This window comes from Cuculus canorus, chromosome 3 (assembly GCF_017976375.1).
Source record: "Cuculus canorus isolate bCucCan1 chromosome 3, bCucCan1.pri, whole genome shotgun sequence".
In the NCBI taxonomy this organism is placed as follows: domain Eukaryota; kingdom Metazoa; phylum Chordata; class Aves; order Cuculiformes; family Cuculidae; genus Cuculus; species Cuculus canorus.
Genome location: NC_071403.1, coordinates 75645207 through 75659409, shown reverse-complemented (window position 1 = coordinate 75659409; position 14203 = coordinate 75645207).

Here is a 14203-nt window from a genome sequence, read left to right as displayed (position 1 = left end):
GTGGTTGTATTAAGGCTTGCCTTTCTTTCTCCCTAAATTCTTCTAAAATCCTGCATGGGAAAGCAGTGCTGTTTCATCATGACAACTAAGAGAAGCATATTGACCGAGTGAAAATCTAGCTTCTTTTGCCTATGCCTTGGTCTTGTCCACGCAAAGGCTGGGAAATATGGGGGATTTCGTACATCCCAAGGCTTCTGTGCTTCAGAATGCCTCAGGGCATCTTTCAAAGTGCGTTTTGCAGTCTAATGGGAACAGCTGAAGAGGTATCTCTTCTGTAGTTTTTTCTTAAATTGGGAATTGCTGTGTGCCAGCAAAAAAAAGAAGGCATGTACTTGAAAAAGGAGACTAGAAGAGAGAGGGCAGTGGCAGACAAAAATCGAATATAGCAGTGCTGTATTGACAGCAGACTTATATTGAGCTGTCTTTGCTGAAAGTTGGAGTGACATTTGCTTTCATCTTAAAGACAAAAGTAGAAGTTGAATGAAGAACTCTTGATGAAAATGGGAGCAAGTTGATCCTTGTGCTAATGTAACAGATAAAGCATTGGGTATTTCTAATCATTTGGACTTGGATGCAGTTTCTCTTTTCTCCTCAGTGTCTGAAAAAAAATTAAGAGAGCGTTGGTAGGTTAAGTAAAAATTGGTAGGTTAAGTAAAAATTTCCTTTTGCTAGAGAAGGCATTGGGGAAAAGTGGTAGAGAAGAAGGATTAGAGGATTTTACGGGACTGTTTTTAGCACAGGAATGTTAACTTTTCTTTCTGGGGATTCCTGTCTCTCTCCTGGATTTCTAAGGTTAAGATGTGTTTCCATGAAGCTCAGGACCACAGTCTGCTGGCACCCGCTGCACAGCACAAGTCCCTGTTTTACGGCCCTCACCTCTGTTTTCCCTTGCTCAGATCATAGAATTGTAGAATGATTCGGGTTGGAAGGGACCTCAAAGCCCATCCAGTTCCAACCCCCCACGCATGGGCAAGGACACCTTCCACTCCATCACGTTGCTCAAAGCCTCATCCAACCTGGCCTTGAACATCTCCAGAGATGGGGCAGCCACCACTTCTCTGGGCAGCCTGGGCCAGTGCCTCACCACCCTTGCAGGAAAACATTACCTCATCTAATCTGACTTCTCTCTTTCAGTTTAAAATCATTACTCATTCTCCAGGTGTTGCCAGAATAACAAAACCTGTCCAAACCTTCTCCCTGCTATCTAGGCTTGTGTTTGCCCTGGAATGGCAAAATCTTCAGTATCTTCATTGTGTCACTCTGGATTTTCCAGGGCTATTCTACATTTGGCTGTTCTGAATTTGGATCTTTGAGACCTGTTTTTGTCTATTTAAATGCTGAAACCCTGCAATGAAGGATCTGGGCTGACACAGTGAACCTCTAGTAATTAAACTGTTCTACCCTTCGGAGCACTAATGAGATGTAGAGGTTTAATTGATTTATCAGATCACAGCCATGTTTCCATCTCCTTTTTCTCCCCGTTATAAGCTTACCTTGGAAAAGGCAAACAGGAAGTTTTTATTCCATAACAAGCCAAACAAAATTTATCTCCTACTGTAATTTTTATACAGCCAAATGCTGTCATGGTCAAAGCATGAACTTCTGCCTCTGACACTGTGCACAAACACAGAGGTGACTGTGCATGTATTTAACTTCTCACAAGTTTTATTAGAAATTAAGATGTCCTCAACACATAAACTCTGTTTGTACAGATTGCTTGGTTACAACAGGTTTTGACATCTCTTGAGGTTTGCTTACATCTGAGGTGGTGGAAGAATGCAGAATGTGTGGGCTGCTATGCCAAGCTTGTGGTATCACAAACGTACAGCTGCCGTTGGGCTACCCATGGTGCTGGCGTTTGCCTTTTTAGGCTTTTTATGCTTAAGCCTCCTGAAGATTCAGGGATGCTTCCTGTGGATTTCATCCTTGTGGGTCTGACACAGGGCTGGTCCCACTGGGAGGTGTGGCTGCAATGATAGCCCTGTACTCTCAGGTCTGTAACCACCCCTGCAGCACTGCAAGCAGTCCTCTCTCAGGTGATGGAAATCATAGAATGGTTAATGTTGGAAAAGACCTCTAAGACCATCAAGTCCAATCGTCAGCCCAACACCCCTGTGCCTACTAAACCATGTCCCTAGTAATAACAATTTAGTTGGAAAGGATTATTACTTTTTCTTACATGTTATCAGCTGTGTGCAAGCAAAGAAGCTGACTGTACCTGTGTAATCAGGCATATGTTCAGTTAATTTAAGTAAACTAGTGTTTCAGCTGCATCAAATGAAAGATAATTTAAATGGGGCTGATGCCATCTTTGCATTTTCCCAAACTCCAGTGGATGTTGACTCCAGAAGTCAAAAAAACTCACTTGCACGTGTTATTTAAACTTTGTTTGTGAAGTTCTATATCCTCTCTCTCTCTCACCTTTACAATTCCAGCTAAGAACAAATGGTTGATTTAGGGCAGAATATTAAAAACTACAGATCTTTGAGTTAAACCTGTGACTTGTGCTGCAGGGACTGGTAAGGGGGTAAGTCTGTGATCTTGGTCAGGGCAATAACTGGGGAGATCCTTCTGGGGCCAGGTCCCCCTGGGCACGGGGTATCTCTTTTGGAGGAACACAGTGCGCTCAGAGCTGATCAGTGCTCTGCTGGTGTGTTGAGGCAATGCATTTCTTGAAAATTGTGATGCTGCTCCTTCTTACAGGTTATAAATCTCCTTTTTTTTAAAAAAAATTATTTTAGCAGCATAGAGGTCAGCTTTGCCAACAGGTGCTGCGCACAACAGTGCTCATACTGACTGCCACAGATGCTGTTACATCCCTGTCCTAGACTTCCTGACTTCTGTAGGGCTTTTTGAGACATGGTGAATGAAAGCAAATGCACTATGCCAGGTTTTACATACAGTTGGCATTGGCTCTTTCAGTTCTTCACCTGCCTCCCCTGTCTTTCCCTGCCAGAGGAATGCCTCTGACTTCCTCAGTGCTTTGCAGTGCTCTGAAGGACAAGGCTGAAATGAAATGTTAATGTGCACATCAGAAAGTGATGTTGTACTAAATTAGAGTGCATATCAAGAAACTGAAGACCTGGTTCTGATAGGGGCTATAATGTCATCTGGCTTCTCCCTGATGGAGAACCATACCATCAGCAGTGTTGTTTCTTATTCTTCTGGAGCATTTCCATCTCCTGCAATGATCCTGAGCACTGGCCCCAACACGGAGCTTCTTCCCCCACACGTGTAAAACTGTCCGATTTGCACACCAAGATGCAGTCGTAACTGTCTCCCACAGGGCTCTTGAGAATGGTCAGATCTGACTGAAAGAGGGCATGCTTCGGCAGATGCCTCCAGGTCCAGCTTCACAGAACCTTGAATGCCCTTCACGTTTATGCCGTGTTGACCAGTGAAGTTTTAAATGGTCTTTAATACTGCAGTACAAGAGAATGGTTTGATTTCTTTTCCTTTGTCTTCCTCGAGGACAGAAGTCAAGGAAATGTGTTAATTCGACATACCTAGTTTTGGGGCTGTTTTCTGTCAATGCCTGACTATTTCCATGATGTCTCAAAGGGGTTTTCATGTTGCTCTTGTGCAATACTCTTCCATGTTTGTCAAAGACCATTTAAAAATTTATTCTTTTTTTATTCTATTCTGATTTAGCTTTAAATTCTGCAAACCTGCTAGGATGCAATTTGGTGACGCCGAATCCTTAAGAGAAGGACTGTCCACAGAAAAATAGCTAAAAAGCACATTGAAGGGCTACCCCAAGCCCAGCTGCAGTTTTAATAAGTATCACTTCAAAGCAGTGTTCTGGATATCAAGTAGGGTTAAACCACTGCTAGTTTTTCAGAACAGATATATCGGTGATGTTTATGGCGATATGACATATCTAATCTCTAGAAAGCGGTCAGAATGATGGAGAAAAGCTTTTCATTCCAATTGTGGAATTTGATGATAAAATTGGCCATTTTACACAGGAGGTGACATTGTAGGAACAAGTTCATAAAGGTCCATGTTCTTTTAAAAATAATTTCAAACATTCCATGTTTTAAACTGATACAAATATATTTTGGTCATCTCTGCAAACAACCAAGGACCCAAGCTGGCCAGCTGTTCTGATGCTGAAGCAAAATTTTGGACAGAATCCCTCTCTGGGTAGATTTTATTCCTTGGTCCTGTCACTAATTTGGAAAAGAAAACAAAATCTTTCTGAGCTGAGCTGCCACAGTGGGCAGGTTTCATTCCAGTCTGCAGCCTGTGCTTGGATTCTCTGCTGTCTGATAAGGAATAAACTCCTCTGGTACCTTTCCTTTGGAGGAAGGTGTCTCTTTTCTCCTGTTCTCCTGGGAAGCTGGTATCCGAGCATTCTGGTAGTGCTTTCTTCAGCTGTAAGTGGCCAGTGGATAACTGGCAGGGGGACAGAGGGGTGCAGAAGCACACGGGCAGTGTAACCTCTGATTCCTGTGCAGCATAGGCTAAAAATACGCGATTGTTATTCTCAGAGAAAGGCAGCATTCCTGAAAGCAGAACCCTGTGTTTAACTCCGATATGGAAAATATGTGAAGGGGTAAGGCGAGTTGTACGAGATCTACGGCTTTTTTACACAAAGATGGAATAGCGCAGTATCTCCATATGGACAGACTTCTCTCTGAGCAAAAGGTGAAGTGCTGCTGCAGTGCAGTCCTGGCAGCAGGAGGAGCCAGGGACAGGCAGAGATAAGTAATTTCTGATATTTTTAGCACCATCTTAATTTGGGTCTGTAACTGCCCTTCCAGTCTGCTCACACGGGGCGCTGGTGCTCCTTAGTCTTTGTATCACAGCAATGGGGGCAATAGGACCCAGATATCACAGAATCATAGAATGATTTGGATTTGAAGGGGCCCTAAAGCCCATCCAGTTCCCAATCAGTGCCACGGTCAGGGGTACCTTCCACTGCATCAAGTTGCTCAAAACCTCATCCGACCTGGCTTTGAACACCTCCAGGGATGGGGAATGCACAGCTTCTCTGGGCAACCTGTGCCAGTGCCTCACTACCCACACAGTAAAGAATTCCTTCCTAATATCTTATATAAATCTCCCCTTTCAGTTTAAAACTGTCCCTCCACTCTTGTCCTGTCCCTGCACTCCCTGATAAAGAGTCCCTCCTCACCTTTCCTGTGGGCCCCAAATACACCAGCACTTGGCCTCTTCTTCCTCCTCCTCCTTTGCCAAGGAAGGGACCTGCTGTGAAGGACCACGGGAGGCCGGACAGGCTCTGCATGAAACCTGGCCTCACAGATGCCAAGGCAGTTGATGCTGTTCCCCTCCCAAACATGCTGACTTTTATCTGGGGGTACCAAGTTGGTTAGCTTACTTTACAAAACAACAGATTCTTTTCCTGTTTCTATCAAAGTTGCTACAGAAGCTAACACACGCTTGCTGGACAAGGTGGTGAGCACGTAGGGGTTCAAGCAGTTTGATCCTAGCAATAGACTGGGTAAATCTGGAGCAGCCTGCAGAGATTTAGGAACACGGAGTATAACATTTGCTGAATTCCTGGCGCTTTCAAGAGAGTGTATCAACCACAAGCACTAGCCAGTGGTTGGTGCGGTGCTTCGGTTTAACGAAAAATTACACGTATTTAGAATATGAAGAACCATTTCTCTCTTTGCAAAGTGCATTTTCAGAATAAGCGTGGAAGCTTTGGCTATGTCATATAAAAATATCTATAACTGTGTATTAAATAAATACAGAATTAATACTAAATACATTATATCACTAATATACTTAACATAGTGTCCAGGTTAGTGGTAGCATATACTTTTGGCAAATTAACTATTGATCTAGAGATGTATTGCATTATTTACAGCTGTCTTAATGTGCCAAGTCTCAGCTATTCCCAACCCAAAGGACATTAGCATGTGAGCTTATCGTAGGTGTATAAAAAAATCATCTTGTTTTTCCTTCTTTCTCTCTTTATGGGAAAGATAATTTGGCTATTTTTACCAAGATTTCTTTTTTTTTTTTGCACTCATTTACTCTATGGGTGCACTGTGTTTTTATGTTTGAGAGTCATGTCCTTGAGGTCACCTCAGGGAAATAAATGGGTTTTGTAGTTTGCACTGAGAGCTGCAAGCACACCAGCTAGCAGCTCCCCTTGGTGAGGATGAGTTTGGCCATGGGGGCCCTGCCTCTTCTAGCAGGCTTTCCTACATCCTGCACCTACTGCCCTTCATTCAGTGCACCTTCTCCTCTGCGATGTTCTAGTGGGATGTTAAGACTGCACGCAGAGAGCTGGTTTCTGCCGTTTATACATAGCCTAGTGGAGATGAAGGCTGTGCCACATCAACACGATGAACATGACCTGAATTTCACAATCTGGCATGGCAAGGACGGAAGGCAGAGAAGCAATGTAATGTACTTTGCAGGGTTTTGGCTGGTTGAATAGGCTGTTATTGATTACACCTTTGGGATATTTTTTTTCTAGAGAAGCATTTCTAGATTAATTATAATGAGCTGAAGAACACAGCAGAGGGATTAAATGAGACGGAGTTGGCATGTGGGGATGCAAAGGTATTTACTGAACGTTAATCAAACTCTTCTTAAAATCTGTCACCCAAGTTTGGCGCTGAGGACTTAAACGTGATAACAGGACTTGTGATGTTTGGTCAGTTTACTTGGCGTGGGTTTTGTGTAAGGGAGCTGAACGTTGCCCAACTCAGCCGGCAGCTAATTGTTATTTAAGAAGTCCTGATGCTTTGTTGTTATGACTCTGACCAGTTCATGACCATCTCTTGCACCCTGTGTAATGATGGGGAACCACAGCAGACATGAGCCACCTCCAGCAGTGTATCCTGAGCTGTTCCGATACCAGCTTGAGTGAGATCTCAAGTTATTGCACGAATCCTGCTGCAGGATGAATAATCTATATAAGACCAGTTTCCACAGCGACTTCGGACCGCACAAGATGCCGTTTTGGGTGGCACAGGAGCATCCAGCTGAAACTGGGACTCCTCCCTGTTCACCTGCTCATCTCCTGCAGGAGGACCTACAATCTCCCCATGGACTGTGGCAGATGGCAGTGTCAACCATCAACCAGAAAAGCATGACAAACCAAGTACCTTATGCTAACTTACATTTGATTTAACCCTGTAGTTGCGTCTAGTATGGGAAAGAGTGGGACATGTCTCTAGCAGACCCTGAGCCCCTTACCTGCTCAGCAGCAACCACCCAGCCGATGTCTTGGCAGATGGACCCTAAACCATGCGGTCTCTGAAGAACTATTCCTTGCAGAATTTCAGCCTATGGCTGGAAAAGCAAGGTGTTCTTCTGCCACCTCTGATGCAAGTGTCAAGGGCTTTGTATTCTGCTCTCTGACTCTTGGTAGCCTCTGTCATCTCCAAGGTTCATATTTCGGAATAGGTGTTGAAATATCTGTGAGCATTTGTTTTATATCTGTTTACTTCATTTCCGCAGCAGTACAGGATGTAATGTTTAAGTTACGAAACCCCAGGATTGTCCTGGCTTGTGCCTGGCCTGCCTGGATTTATGACTGGACTCTGTGGAAAAGAAACACTCCTGCTGGAACGGTTTCTGGCAGTGAAGAGGAGAGGGAAAATACCCCAGTGGATAAATAAACCTCTGCTGTCCTGAGGTCAGGCAGGAACCCCCTGGGTGAGAGCTCAAGGATCTTGGAGCAGGGGTGACGCTGCCAGGGTGAGGAGAGGAAAGGATGTCCTGGTGGAGGTGAATGGGCTTTGCTGCTTGCCCCTTTGCATGGGCCATGTAGCCCCCACTCCATTCTGCATGGCTGTGCAAGGAAAGAGGCCTTCTGCATTTGTCTGCCGCTCTCTTGCTGCACTGCCAAGGTCTTCAGGCCAATTTCAGCCAGGTGTAATGGGCAGGGGCTCCTGGGGTATGAAATGCTGTTAAATCTTTCAAAACTCAGATTCTTGAGTAGAAGAGGGAATACTGAGCAATGGGTTCATGTAGTCAAAAGACAATCAGTTCACCTTTCAACTGGCAGAGGACGGATCCATGAGGAGGGCAATGGAAAGACTTTGGGAATTAGGATGCACTTGTTCTGGAACAGCTGTTTAAAAATTCTTTTGGTCATGGAATTGCTTGTTTAAAAGAGGGCTCATTCTATCGTTAGGTCAGGGCTAAATATATTTTACACTCTGGAGTTTATGGTGTTGAACAACTTAAACTTTCTGTCACTGCCTTGAAAGGGCCACCTATTTAGCAACAGTTGGTTTTGCATCAGGATCTGAAAATTATTGAAGTTCAGAAGCCACAGTCTGCTTTTTGTTTCTCTAGAGAGCGTGGGTTTTTTTCTTTCCCAACTCTTAATTCTGCCTGTTTTATTTCTTGAAGTTGCCTTTTTACCTGCTTTTACAAAAATATCCCTCTTTATGAGGGATTTATTATATCTGTGGTTTTGTTCTACTTCTGTAGATACAATCAGTCAATAAAACACTGCTTTTGAAAGAAGAGGAATATTTATCTATGCTTGTAAGTTGGATGTATTAATGGATAGTTTATCTGCCGCTACAAAAGCTCAAAAGCAAGATAAAACTGAGGACTGTGTAAAGTAAATATTCTTTCTCCATCCTAGCTGAGCTTTAGGGTTTAGTTGCTGTAGAGCCATGTTTTGCTGAACAGGAGGCAATTTAATGCACTTCTCCCTAAAGCCTCCCTAAAGTTGGGCTTTTCCAAGACTTGTTGTCATACTCATGAGGGTCCGCGAAAGCTTTGAATCATGCCGGCCATGGTGGCCCGCTCTCCCAGTGCTGGGACATGTGGGCTCCTCAGGTGCAATCTTAAAACCAGTGTGGTGTGACCTGGGGTGTGTAGGATTGACTTGATGCCCGGGCAGCACTGTGCTTGGTCATCAGGCTGCTGGTCTCCCTCTCTGCTACATGGTAGGAAAAGCTGCTTGAGGACACTCTTTCTTGTTGTAATTTCTTTGTCCAGGGGAAGGTAACTGTAGTAGGACAGCGTAAAAGCAATTTTGATGAAACTTGAGATCTCGTGGCTGAGCTAGAGACCTGTCTGCTGGGCAAGGCTTGCCACAGCTGGCCAAGGCTTGTTGCTCCCTCAGCAGTGCAATGCGCACAGCAAGGGGCCATGCCTACAACTCTCTTTTCTCTATGCTTTGATATATCCACATCCTGCCAGATGACTGGGATTCATAACTAACCTTGAGTAACGCTATCATGATCTCCGTTCCTCAGTGGAAATGCCAATAAGAGAAAAGGTTGAAAAGAACTTATCAGAATTGCCTTAAAACCCCTCAAAAGGTTATTGGTGAAGTTTAATAAATAAATAAAATTGAAGCTTATCCATAGGCAGACTAACCTTCCTAACAGGGAACATATGACTAAAGCATCTGAGGTTAGAACACATTGGAATTGAAACTACATAAACTAGTTAGTTGTAAACAGCCTGTCACTAGTATCTCTCTTGCCTTAAATAGAAAAGGTATTTTGTTTTGGAGCTGATTTCCCTTTACCTCCAAATTTTGCTCTGTATCCTTCGGTGCTACCTTACCTCCCGGACGCACAACATCCATCAGGTGTGCTCCCATTCTTCCTCTTGTTCTTCCCTTGCAGCATTAGCACAGAGTCCTCAGCCCAAATCATGCAGAAGCAGTGGTAGCCCTTTCCTTGAGATGAGGATAAGGTGCAGGTTTGGGCACTCGCATCCACTTGGTGGAAGAGAGTCGATTCCCAGCTTGCCCGGGAAACTGTCCCTGGGGAAGGTGGATGGCAGGGGAACAGAGCACCCTGCTATTCCCTCTGACCTCTGTACCAAACCTCAAAGGGGTCATGGGCTGATGTTTTCAAGTGCTACATCAATGGGATGGTGTTGCCAAGGCTGAGGTGTGGCTGTGGTGGTCATGACAGGACTGGCCTCCTCCTGTTGCAACTCCAGCTCCTGGTGGGATGGGTAAGGATGTGCTCCCTCCATATCACTTAACACATCCTGTCCCACACCTTCCACATAGGTTCTCTATGGTCTTTGCATAGCTCTGCTGCAAGTGTGGGTGACCACATCCTTTGAACAGCAGCACTGCTTGTGGCACTTGATGAGGGTATCAGCAGGAGGATGATGGCTGCATTGGACTCGTGCTGCTTGGAACTTCTGGAAAAACCCTCGTGGTGTCTGGGTCTCAGACAAATCTGGTGAGACTTGATTAAGTAGTCTGGTGGCAGTTGCCGGTATAAGAGTGGGTAAATCACTGGTGGATGGCAATGCTTCAATTTGAAACACAGAGCACAGACCGCTTTTTTTTCCTGCCCACTTGATGAGAATGTCAATATCCCACAGATGAGCAGGGCCACCATCTCTCTCTGACAGCTTACTGGTGGCTGCAGTGTGGGCAACAGATGAGGAAAGATGCAAGTTTTCCACCTTTCCCTTATTTTACTTCCCTGTTTCTTGTGAGTGTTTTAGTCTCTCTTCCTTCTCTCCCTAAACCTTGTCCTTCATCAGCAAAGACAAGGCTTGATGTGCAGGGTGTGCTTAGAGCACTGTCCACTTTCCTAAGGTAAAAACTCCTAATGGAGTCTGTGCCTTGCACCTTATGGACGGAGAAGTTGTCCAAGTACGTTTCAGACCAACCGTGCCTGAGAACAGCAAAAACAAAAGTTTACTTGCCTGTCTTCTAAAATGCATCGTCCACATAATTGTCTTGTCATTGAATGTGACATTGAAGTGTCATGGTTTATTGCAGTTGTTATGGGTGGTTGTAGTTGTTAATCTGGTCTTCATAATTCCTCAGTAATGGTGCCATTACTGCAATGCCTAAATAATCTAAATGTAATTTTATATATGCATTGTGCTGCAGAGTTGTAAATAAATTGCTTTAAAAATTAATCCAGAAAATAACAGTCCTTGTAGAAAAAAAATTATATAGAGAAAATATCTCAGCAACTTGTACAACCTTAGGAAACAGCAGTAGCTTCTACAGTTTAATTTGTTGCTGTAAACTGGATTGGTCTTTTTTAATAGTAAGTAAATTATTTGAAAGCATGAAGTAGTATTTTTCCATTACCAGTGCCTAACTGATTGCTGAGCCTTTACTGAAGAAAAGGCTTGTAAATGTATTAATTTTTTTTGGACATGCAAATAAAATAGCAGGAAAAGGAGCAGCCAACAATTTACTGAGCTGTCAAAGCACCTTTTCAGTAAGCCTGTGGCACAAAGTTTTTGGCTGAAAGGAGAAATAAAGCCATGGATTAGAAACTGCATAAGAAATAAGAAAATATAAAGGCATAAACCAGCAAAGGGTCAATATAAAGGTGCTGTGACTGTGTTCACAGTTGATAACAGTGATTATTTTTCTCTAGGGAAATAGGGGCTTAGCAGCAAGGCTGCAGGATTCACACTGACAATAATTTTCTCTTTAATAGAAAACAGAAAAAAAATCAGAGCCATTTTGTGGGAATGTGAGCAAATTAGCTGAATGTGTAACATCGGTATGGATGAATTCAGTATAATGTGGGTTAGAGTAGTCTTTCAGAGAGCTGGTAGATCAGGGATTCCTTTTCACTCTTGGTTATGACCCAGAAAGAAAAAGGATTTCTGTTAATGGTCTACAGCAGTACTGAAGTTTCCAGCCTTAATCTGAGCAGCAGATTTAGATAACTCCTTTTTGGAGTTGGGTGTATCTATTTGGATAATATTAGAAAACATTGATTTTTCAGGGAAAAAGAAAGGACCCATAGAAGCCACATCAACAAATACACCCCTGGTAATGTAACATCTAACAGAGTTAGACTGAGAAGAGCCATTGGTCAACCTGCATATACCTACCTTGTAATTTGGGGAAGAGAGGAAAATTTGCTTGGTTTTTTTTGAGCAACGAGCTTTACGTTGTTATATGTGCATGTGCATGCCCTTTCCTCTTTCCCTTGCTAATGCCTGGACTTGGCAAGCTGTTCTCTACCAAATTCTGTAAAATGTCAAGGTCTCCAAGGGCTGAACTTCTTACAGCCTCCATGAAATCAGGTGTCCCCTTTCATCAAGAGACAAGAGTGTTAGCAGAAGGGAATGATGCTCGAAATGAGGCAAACTTGTTCAGCTGTATGGAGAAGGACTTTGGGATAACTCCTTGGCTGCTAGTAGAGATGCTGTGCTCAGTCATGGATATGATATTTATCCCTGGATAAGAGGTAAATGTCCTCTTATTGCTTCCTTATATTATTTTCTTCCTTCATACACAAACTTAAGGCACTCTTCAGGTATTCCTTTTCTGTAGCTCTAATGCAGAGAGTGCTGATGGACTATAAGGGCCTGCTCTGGGGCTAGGGAAGAAAAGCAGATTTCCCAAACCTGCCGATTTTTGCATTGTTACTTGAGCAGACTACCTATGCCATGGATGATACCGTATCTTTGGAAAGCAGCCTTCTCCATGGAATCAGGCATGAATTTTGTGGGGAGTGTTGTCTGAGAGCATGGGCTTTTGCTATTTGTTATAGAACTACCACTTGACTTAAGCCTTGGTCTGCAGATGTTCGTTACCAGTGCCCCAAACAAGCTGGGGCAGCGCTGTAGGATGCAAACAGGAGTTTGAGGCCAATGCTGAGACTGTAGCAAATTTCTTGGATATCTCCATGAAGCTTGATGTAGTGCTGAGATAACATTAGCTATGCCCAGAATGCTTTTTGTTTTCCCTCTTTGGGGGAAGCCTGGGGTGGAATTCAATTGCTCAGAGAAGTTGTGGATGTTCTGTTTCTGGAGGTGTTCAAGGCCAGCTTGGATGGGGCTATGAGCAAACTTCCAGTGGAAGGTGTCCCCATCCATGGCAGGGGTCTTGGAATTGGATGAACTTTAAGGTTCTCTCTCCAACCCAAACCATTCTATGATTCTATGAATTTCTACCTAGTAAGAAGAAGTCAGATAGGAATGGAGGAGAGGGGGATTTAAGAAGTTCCTTGGGGAAATGACATATTGACATCTGAAAAAATAAAATCCTTTGAGAGCATTATGGATAATTATGGAATTCAAATTGGAAATGTTCTGTTCATTTTTAATACCTTTACTAGGAGAAGGAATATAGCTGTTTTAATGTTTAATGCGTGTACAGTAATAGAAGACTGAACTGATCTTCATGGGCCCTCTTGTTCCATTACTGTCCAGAAGGAAATAAATTAAATTCTATTTTAGACCATATTTTGGATCTTGATGCTGCTGAGGGAGAGATCAGAAGAATGAAAGCATAGAGAGAGCTCTGTCCCTGAACTTGTCCTTATCTGTCCTGGGAAACTGGCAGGGATGTGCACATGCTTGGTACTACAAAGAATAAGTGACAACGTGGTGGCCCTTGGAAGGGTCACTGTTTTAGATGAAAGAACATCTTCTCAAGTCAGAGATCCAACTAACTTACATTTTAAGTGATAGGAGGATTTTGATTATAGAAAACTAATTTAGTTAATTTCAGATACGTATCACTTCCGTTTCAAAAATGTCTTGTAATCCTGCAACCAAGCCTGTCTTCTCTTCTAGATGTGAATGACAAAACCTCAAATTCAGTATTTTAACTTTTCTAATAATTCTCAGTTAAAGCATTTTAAATATATATTAGCTGAAGACATGAAAGCCGGATCTTTTATGCGTGAAAAGCTGGACATGAGCCAACGATGTGCAGTTGCAGGCCAGAAAGCCAGCTGTATCCTGTGTTGTATCAAAAGAAACATGGCCAACAGGTTGAGAGAGGGGATTCCCCTCTTTTATTCTGCTCTCATGAGGCTTCACCTGGAGTCCTGCATTCAGCTATAGGGTCCTCAGCACAGGAAGGATATGGAGCTGTTGGAACAGGTCCAGAGGAGACCACAAAGATGTTTCAAGGACTGGAGAACCTCACATATGAGGACAGGCTGGGAGTGATAGGGTTGTTGAGCTTGGAGAAGAGAAGGCTCCAGGGAGACCTTATAGCAGCCTTCCAATACTGAAAGTGGGCTACAGGAAAGATAGGGACAGACTTTTTAGCAAGGCCTGTTGTAACAAGACAAAGAGTAACGATCTTAAACTAAGGAAGGATAGATTTAGACTAGAAATAAGGAATATATTTTTTACTGTGCAGGTGGTGAAGCAATGGCACAAGTTGCCCAGGAAAGTGGTGGAGACTCCCACCACTGGGAACATTCCAAGATAGCGAATGGAGCCCTGAGCAACCTGATCTGGTTAAAGATATCCCTGTTCCTGCAGGGAGATTGGATGACCTGTA